The following is an 8,255-nucleotide window of genomic DNA, read 5'->3' on the forward strand; positions in this document are numbered from 1 at the left end:
TGCAAATAAACTAGAGCTTAGCACCCCTTACTAGAACTGTCTAGCACTTACATTAGTATTAGTTTGCGAGTACTTTAAAGTACTCACGGCTGTGTCCCTGGCTATTCAAATGGCCAGACTATGAAGAGGAGCGGAACTATCAAGATGATGGCAACCAAGATGTCTACGACAACTAGGGAATCTTCTGACGTCAGACGTTGGCCTGTGGACTAGAGAGTCCCTTTATCTTTACGCTTCCGCTATGAACTTGTGTTTGTTCGTTGATCAATAGATCAACTATTTGTGTAATATGGATCATGTGATTCAAGTTGTAAGACAATATGGTTTGTAATAAATGATGACTGTGATACTTAACTATTATGCCTCGCAACAACAATATTCCTGGGATTGCGATGAATGACATAATAGGCATCTGGACTTAAAAATCCGGGTGTTGACACAAGATCTAAACATGATGGCATAATAGGAGAAGGCAACCATCTAGCTACTGCTATGGACCCATAGTCCAAGGATGAATTACTCACGCATCAGTCCGGAGGCGGGCATGGTGATGTAGAGCCCTCCGGTGATGATTCCCCTCTCCGGCAGGGTGCCGGAGGAGATCTTCTGAACCCTCCGAGATAGGGTTGACGGCGGTGGCGTCTCTGGAACTGTTCTCGTATTTTGGCTCTCCGTGCTAGGGTTTTCGGGGACAAAGGAATAAATAGGCGAAGGGGCAGCGTCGGGGGAGCCAGGGGGCTCCCTCACCACACGTCGGCGCGGGGGGCCCCACTGCCGCGCCGCCCTATGGGGTGGTCCCCCTGCTGGCCTTCCTCGACTCTTCTTCGGTCTTCTGGAACACTCCGTGGAAAATAGGGCCGTGGGCTTTTGTTTCGTCCAATTCCGAGAATATTTGTAAACCAACTTTTCTGAAATAAAAAACAACAGAAAACAGGAACTGACACTGTGGCATCTTGTTAATAGGTTAGTCCCAGAAAATGCGTAAAAACATTATAAAATGTGAATAAAACATGTAGGTATTGTCATAAAACTAGCATGGAACATAAGAAATTATAGATACGTTGGAAACGTATCAAGGCTCAAAAAGAAATCAAATATTTTTGCTTTGAGAAGGTTATTGACTGCGACTTGAAAAATTATAAGGACCTGGTAGAGGAGTACCCGCCACGATATTTGGAGGTTGCACATGTTCAATACTATGATGATGTTCTAAAAATATTTCCAGAAGTAAATTCTGACCAAGAGCTGATATCTATGTTTGAGAAACACTCCCATAAAAAGGTTGTGGAAATGTTCATTGCATATTGTGATCCTGCTGAACCATACAAGCCAATCACTGAGTATTATAGTGACGTGCATATCCAACCTGAAAACAACGTAGATCAAGATGAAGATAGTTATCTTCGCAATCCAATACCTGAGAATGAGCATGTTGGTATTGACGAGGAGAATACTTACCTGGAGAAAGATCATATGCCTCTAAATGTGGTTCTTTTTTCTGATAAAGAGAAGGTTAAAGACTATATTCCTGAAGATGAAAGCGAGGATGAGAGCGAGGATGATAGCTTGGATGGGAGCAAGTGTGAGAGTGAGAATGATCCTGAAATAGAGGAGGATGAGGAAGTGCATGAGGCAGATCATGCGCCAAATGTAGAGTACAATAAAGAAGACCCTCCGATGACTGAAGGTTCCACATATCCCAATATGGCTGAGTTTAAGTTGGGGGAGTGATGTTTTGGCACATGGGAGTGTATGCTCCCTTTATTTTGAAATACATGTTAGACACATTTTAAAATGTCAAAAAAATTGAAACAAAAATTCTGCACGTACATCTTCATGTGCTACACGCTCATAAAGTTGTTTCATGAAAAATTGACATGTCATGTGGCGTGTGTAAAAAAGACAAAATTCGGTGCTGAAAAAAAGACTTGTCACAAGATAAATTTTCTCTTTTTCGCTTAGACTACAAGAAATATCATTTTTTCGTGAAACTTGACGAATACACATATATTATGGAGATGTACATGTAAATTTTTTTGTCAAATTTTTTTAACACTTGGAAATATGTTTTTATGGTAGAGGGATCATACGCACCCAGGAGCCGAATTGAGTTTCTGTTAAGTTGGCCCTTTCTCAACATGCAATCAAACATGAATTTGAATATAACACTGAGAAGAGTGCACCACATAGGTTTAGGGGCTATTGTAAAAGAAAAGATGAAGACAATTGTCCATGGAGGATACATGCTTCTACAACAGACGATCTATGTACTGTAGTGGTAATGATCTAACTCTGATCCTCCATTGTTTACTTGTGTTTCATAAAATGATAAGTGTTTCAAACTAATTAATTGTATTCCTATAGTGCAAGAAGGAAAAAAGAAGGTGCACAATGCAACTAAGCATTGGATATGTGAGAAGGTAAAGGATTGGCTCATTGAAGATGCAACTCTCGGAGCAAGGGAATTGCAAAAGAAGCTCAAAGAACATCACAAGGTCAAAATCCACTACAAGAGAGTATATATGGGTAAGTTGCTAGCCTTGAAGCAACTATATGGTGATTGGGACAGAAGCTTTGACAATTTATACAGGTTTAAGGCACAAGTTGAAAGTTGTTGTCCTGGTAGCATAGTGCAGATCGATCATCATACAATAAATGATAAAATCAGGTTTAGAAGAATTTTTGTTGCTCTGAAACCTTGCATAGAGGGGTTTGGTAGTGGTTGCAAACCATATTTGACAGTAGATAGCACATTTTTGACAGGGAGGTTTAAAGGGCAGCTGGCTAGTGCTACAGCCGTTGATGGCCATAATCTCACCCTCCCTCGCTCTCTCTCGAAGACATCTATTTTCTCACAATCTCACCCTCTCCTTCCACTTTGACGCAATGCGCGGCCGGCAACGGGAGGACGATGTCGACCTCCGCCGCGAGCCCTCCAACCTACGTATGCTGCAGCGTCCCTCCCGACGAGGAGGCCTGACGCCCGATGTGCACAACGCATAGCGCCGCGGAGCCACCCCTGTCCTGCGCCTAGGGCTTGCAGCAGACGGTTGTAGTCATCGAGGGTGTGCGCCGGAGAGGAGGCGGGCCTAGCCGGAGAGGGGGTGGGCGGTGGTCAGAGGCTGTTGCCTGAGCCGCCTGTCGACTCCGACCTGTCTGATCTCATCTTCATGACCGTCGTAGATACGGTAGCAGCAGCCGACCACGGCCAGGACGAGAGCATGTCAGTGTCCGCGGTCGATTTGTCTTCTCCTCCCATGATTCTCTTCTACTTCGTAGATGTTTGTGCATAGTTAGCTCCATTTAGCCTCTTCATGGTGAGGCAGCAGCACAAGATATCGAATTAATCGGAGTCTTGATGGTGAGTCCAGGAGAGGAAACGAAATGATATCAGCGTGGTTGCCGCTGCTGGATCAATCTGTAGCCGTGCTTGCCTTATGTGTACGAAATCACTCTGCCCCTTATTTGTTTGCTGACTGTAGTTTCCCTTTTGATCTGTTATTTCTTCCCCGTTCCTTGTTGTACCGTATGGGTGCCCCTCCGTTCTCTCGCCTTAGGCTTTACATGGGACCAACTATGAAGGACACCCTAGACTTTGCAACATCATTGGTGCTCTGAGTTTTGACCTTCAGGTTGGCTTTAGCTCCTCTAATAAATCTAGGCGTTGGTGCCTTTTTTTCTTGCTTCAGGTTGACTATAAATAGATGTTTATTACCTAGCAATGTCCTTAATTTAGTGGATTCTTAGGGAGGTTGATATTATCCCCAAGAATAGAGAATGTGTAGTTCTTTTCTTTATCATACTTAACATCAGAAAAATACCATTCTTGATTTCAGGTAGCCTTTTATTTTAGCGATAATAGTTAGCTCGGCAAGCAGAGATGTCTTCAATTGATGATTTCATCATATTTTTCCAAAGCTGATCTAAGGTGATCAATTTATAATTTAACTTCCACAGATTTATCGATTTATATGTGCTGTTGTATTTTGTTGGAAGGTACATGAGTCTTATTTTCCGGTTCAGTTATCTCATTTTGGCAAATCATTAGCTGAAATAGTCAGCTCATATACTTTATTTACATATCAATCAACGAAGTTAGTTCATCCATTGTCTGAATCTTTTCTTGCTAAATACAATACTAGAAACTTGAGTTTATAATGGATTTGTGCTTCCATGCAGTGCAAAATACTAGATATGCTACATCTTAAGAAGAAACAGATATTTGCTATAATAAACTGTCAACTATGCCCCCTCATTGCTTTACTACTAATTGAATTTTTTTTCTTAATCATGATTGTAGAAGATAGCTATACGCGATATCTTCCTAGACCTTCCATGTGTCAGTTGTTGCTGCTATGTAGGCCTCGGCGACATATCACATATAGATCTTGTGGATGATATGGTCATTTTGTTTGCAGGAGAAGCTGCATGGTAGTTACAGTGACGGCCGCAAGCACGGCTGTGCGGAGGTTGGATTGCATGATGATTGGCCCAACAAAGATGGTACAACATATGACACCAATGCACGGGAGCCTACATCTTTCTCCTTTCCCACAACATTTTTTGCCGCACACTTCTTTTATGCACTGCATTGATTCCGGACCAGTCTTTTCTATCCCACCCTACAACACCATGGCTCCGATTTGTGTGGGAAGCTCCCTCTCCGACGGCCAGCTCACGCGGTTCGGTGAGATTGACCCTCGCAATCTCCTCCTTCCCCAATACTTTTGTAATGCTTTAAAGTCTCCATTGGTAAAAAGATTATGGGAAGCGAAGTTGGATCTTCGTGGTTGCCACTAAAGACCCAAATTTAGTTTGTGATTTTGGTGCGTATTTGTTGTTATGCCCTATAAGAACCAAATCAATGTATTTTAAGAGTTATCATTTTATTTGTGTAGGCTAAGGTAATGTATTCAACCCGATTAACTCACCTGCGTAGGATACAGTGCATTTGGTCTTTCTTCTTCCTAGATTTGATATCTTAGGGCCGTCGGGTGCAATCTGACAATCTTCATTTTTTATGTACAGTCAGATGTTTGAGCGCATTATATTGTCAAGCATGCATGCAATGGAGGTCAAGGAATGTCTTTCTCTGGCTAATAAAAAATTATGCAAAGGTATTATCTTAAATAATGTTTCTTTCGAAGACACTAAGAATATCGATTGTTTATGTGGGAGCCTGATTTGTCCATATCTTTGTTGTCTCCATACCTTACAAACCATGATATCGTTACAGTTCTATTGAAAAAACAATCAATATTATTAGTGTTTTCAAGAATAAATCAGTAAGGTCATGAGATAGACCTTCACATAGACATATTTATGCACTATAAATCAGTAATGTTATGAATGTTGTGCCCTAATAGGAAATAGTCCAAACAATACATGGTTATTTCATTTTCAGATTTTTAAACTGCTCAGATGCTAACGCTGACGTGCTTCATCTGAAATTGATGGTGCGGCAAATATTCCTCTTTTCCATGTCAAGAGTTGTGGTGTTCATGTACATTCAAATGTGATGTAATAGTGGCCAATTCAGACAGCTGTTACAAAAACAATGATGCAGCTGAAAAACAGTCTATTGTTGTTCTTTGGACATCTTTGTCATATATAGTCATACCCCTCTCTTGAAATACTGGTTTCTTGTTAATTAGTCATATCATGAGAATGTTTACCATCTTCCTCTGTTCATTTTCCAAATGAGAGGTCACATGCCCTGTTTAAGAAGATGGTTGTTTGTTGTGTGAACGAACATTAGTATTATGTCTATGTGAGCATGCCCCAAAGGCTCCCTATGCTTTATTTTGCTACTAGATGGTGCAATCGTTGCTTTGTTGTCTTTGTCTGTCTGCTGTTAGCATATATGTTTTTATTTTTCAGTATTTTTTTGGTCTTAAGACAGGTTAAGGCTTGATCCAACAATCATGATGATGTAGACGACTAGCTGTATAAAATTTAGATGTGGAAAAGACTACACCATCGACATCAGATTGGTATCTGATCTAATCTTCCTCTATATATTATTTGCTATATATGTGGTGAGCATCATCTAATACATGTGGCCGATATGAGTTCGGTAAAATATGCACATGAAGATGCTTTCGAGTCTACCATTATGAAACTTTTGCTGGGTAATATTTTGTAATCAACATTTATCTCTTTAATATACCTCCAAAAGAAATTATCATCCATGATTGCACTTGCTGTCTAAAACGTAAAGATGCTATTTCTTTTGTATTTTGTCGAGTGTTTTCTTATGCGCAAGGTGCTATAGTTCAGTCGCATCATGATTGCCATCATTTTGTGTTTCCAGCATTTTCTGTAAATATTTACAGGAAATCATGCCTTTCCTTTTATAGGGTACACATTTTTTTATCGCCAAGATGATTGGGTTATGTAGCACTAAGGTTAGTAGCGCCTTAATGGTCTTTCTTAGAAAAGATAAGAGGATGAGAAGCAACTTATTGTATTTGCTGCCAAGGGGACAAATCATCATGCAATATTCAGATGTCTTATTTCAGATCAATGTTTGATTCAAATAAGAAGTATAATTAGCGATTTGTTTAAGTTTCTATTGGAGAGATATTTGCAATACAACTAAGTTCTCTTAGTGCTTTTCCTTTTTCCCTTGAAATCAAATTTATCTACCCAAGTCATGTACTAGGGTTTAAGGACTCTGAAGGCGACATCCAAGATGCTTTTTATGTTCCCAAATTACATGAAATGCTTCTCTCTTTATAAGCTGAGGGCTGCCAAATCTTACTGCAGTTAAATTATAATTTTTATTGTGCACTCCGACTGTTAGTTGCCGTCGTTTTCAAGTTTTTTCGAAGCAATCCGGAGCCATTATTAACTTTTGTTATAATATTTGCTAGATTAATGTTTCTATTATAATCATTCAGTGATATAATCTCACTGGCATCCTATTGATACATTTTTGATTTGGAAATACATGAAATTAATCTTTCAATAGTCGCTAATTCAACAACATTTTTACTATATGCGTTCATTGGGATTATAACACATGCATCTTCTCAAGTTTTTTTTCTTACTATGAATTTCTTATCCAGGATCACCCGAGTCCAACACTATATTATGTTGCAGCTGAATTTGGGCTTTCCATCGTGCTAACTTCTTTTGAGAGTCGAGGTTAGTTGATGTCGGTAACCGTACAACTTCCTCTTCCAAACACAGGCAGTACAAATTACTTTATTTTAATAAAGGCAACATCTTCTCCTAAAAAAGAAACATATATTAGTTTACCTTGAAGTTTTTGTTTATTGGACAATTTGTATTATGAACACTGGAATATAGCTTCACAAGAAGGGTTCTCAGCCATGACATGTGTCCATGATGTTCACAAAAATTTGTTGTTGGTTTCCATTTTTTCTTAGATTTTTGGTAACTTGGCCCTCATATTTATTTGTTGGACCAGTGAATGCAAGACTTTGAAGCAGACAACTATAGATTCTGACTCGTGGTAGGCTCTTCATTTACCCCGAGTCTCTCTGTTGGGTTGGACGAATTTTACGAGAACCTATGATCTTTTGAACTACAGGAGCTATTTGAGTTGATTCTTTTTTTGATGAAGGTCTCCTCCCGGTGACAACCTAGCTCCCACATATCCAAGGTGGCGCCCTCGGTGCTACTCCTCCAGGTACGGCTTCGTGAGGCATCGCCCCGTAGACCCAACCCAGACGACAATTGTGGTTCACGGAGGATCTCGATCAGAGGGAGACCAGGGCAGCAAAGATCTTGGATGGGGAATAGTTTGGGGTAGGCGGTAGCTCAGTGCTCAACGCAGAAGGTGGGTAGAGGTAGGGCTCCGCTAGATAGAAGGTGAACAAATCATCGAGGTGGAGCTCTCGATGGGGATTGGGGAGGATATGGACAGACATACGAAGTTCATAAAGAAAGATTGAGAGCACCGGTTTGACCGCTCGAGATCCCAACAAGGTTAATATTGCTTTACTGTTATAATACCGCCATGAGATGATTTTTTGTTGATAATGGAGATGTTAATTTTCCTGAAAGGTCACAGAATAGTTTTCAAGATTCTTTAATTCCATTCTGATGTCATTAAGCTGTGTCAGGCAGGTAATTAGAGAAGGCAAATTCTCAGTATCATGATTTAAATTAGCAAGTTTTCTCCCCCCCCCCCCGGAATATGTAGGAGAGAAGGGCTCCTGTATTGTCTGCTTTGTTGTGGTCGTTTTTCTGTATTGCCAGTTCACAGACCAAGATGAAAACAATAA

General features: G+C 40.3%; 1 long non-coding RNA gene across 1 annotated transcript; it reads left to right on the forward strand.

Moving 5' to 3' along the window:
- Positions 1-6,116: 6,116 nt before the first annotated feature.
- On the forward strand, positions 6,117-7,638 carry LOC124675599. The gene is made up of 3 exons (XR_006993347.1): positions 6,117-7,149; positions 7,436-7,480; positions 7,592-7,638. It is a non-coding gene; the product is annotated as an uncharacterized LOC124675599 (long non-coding RNA).
- The last annotated feature ends 617 nt before the right edge of the window (positions 7,639-8,255 follow it).

The sequence above is a fragment of the Lolium rigidum genome, chromosome 7 (genome assembly GCF_022539505.1).
Source record: "Lolium rigidum isolate FL_2022 chromosome 7, APGP_CSIRO_Lrig_0.1, whole genome shotgun sequence".
Taxonomy (NCBI): Eukaryota; Viridiplantae; Streptophyta; class Magnoliopsida; order Poales; family Poaceae; genus Lolium; species Lolium rigidum.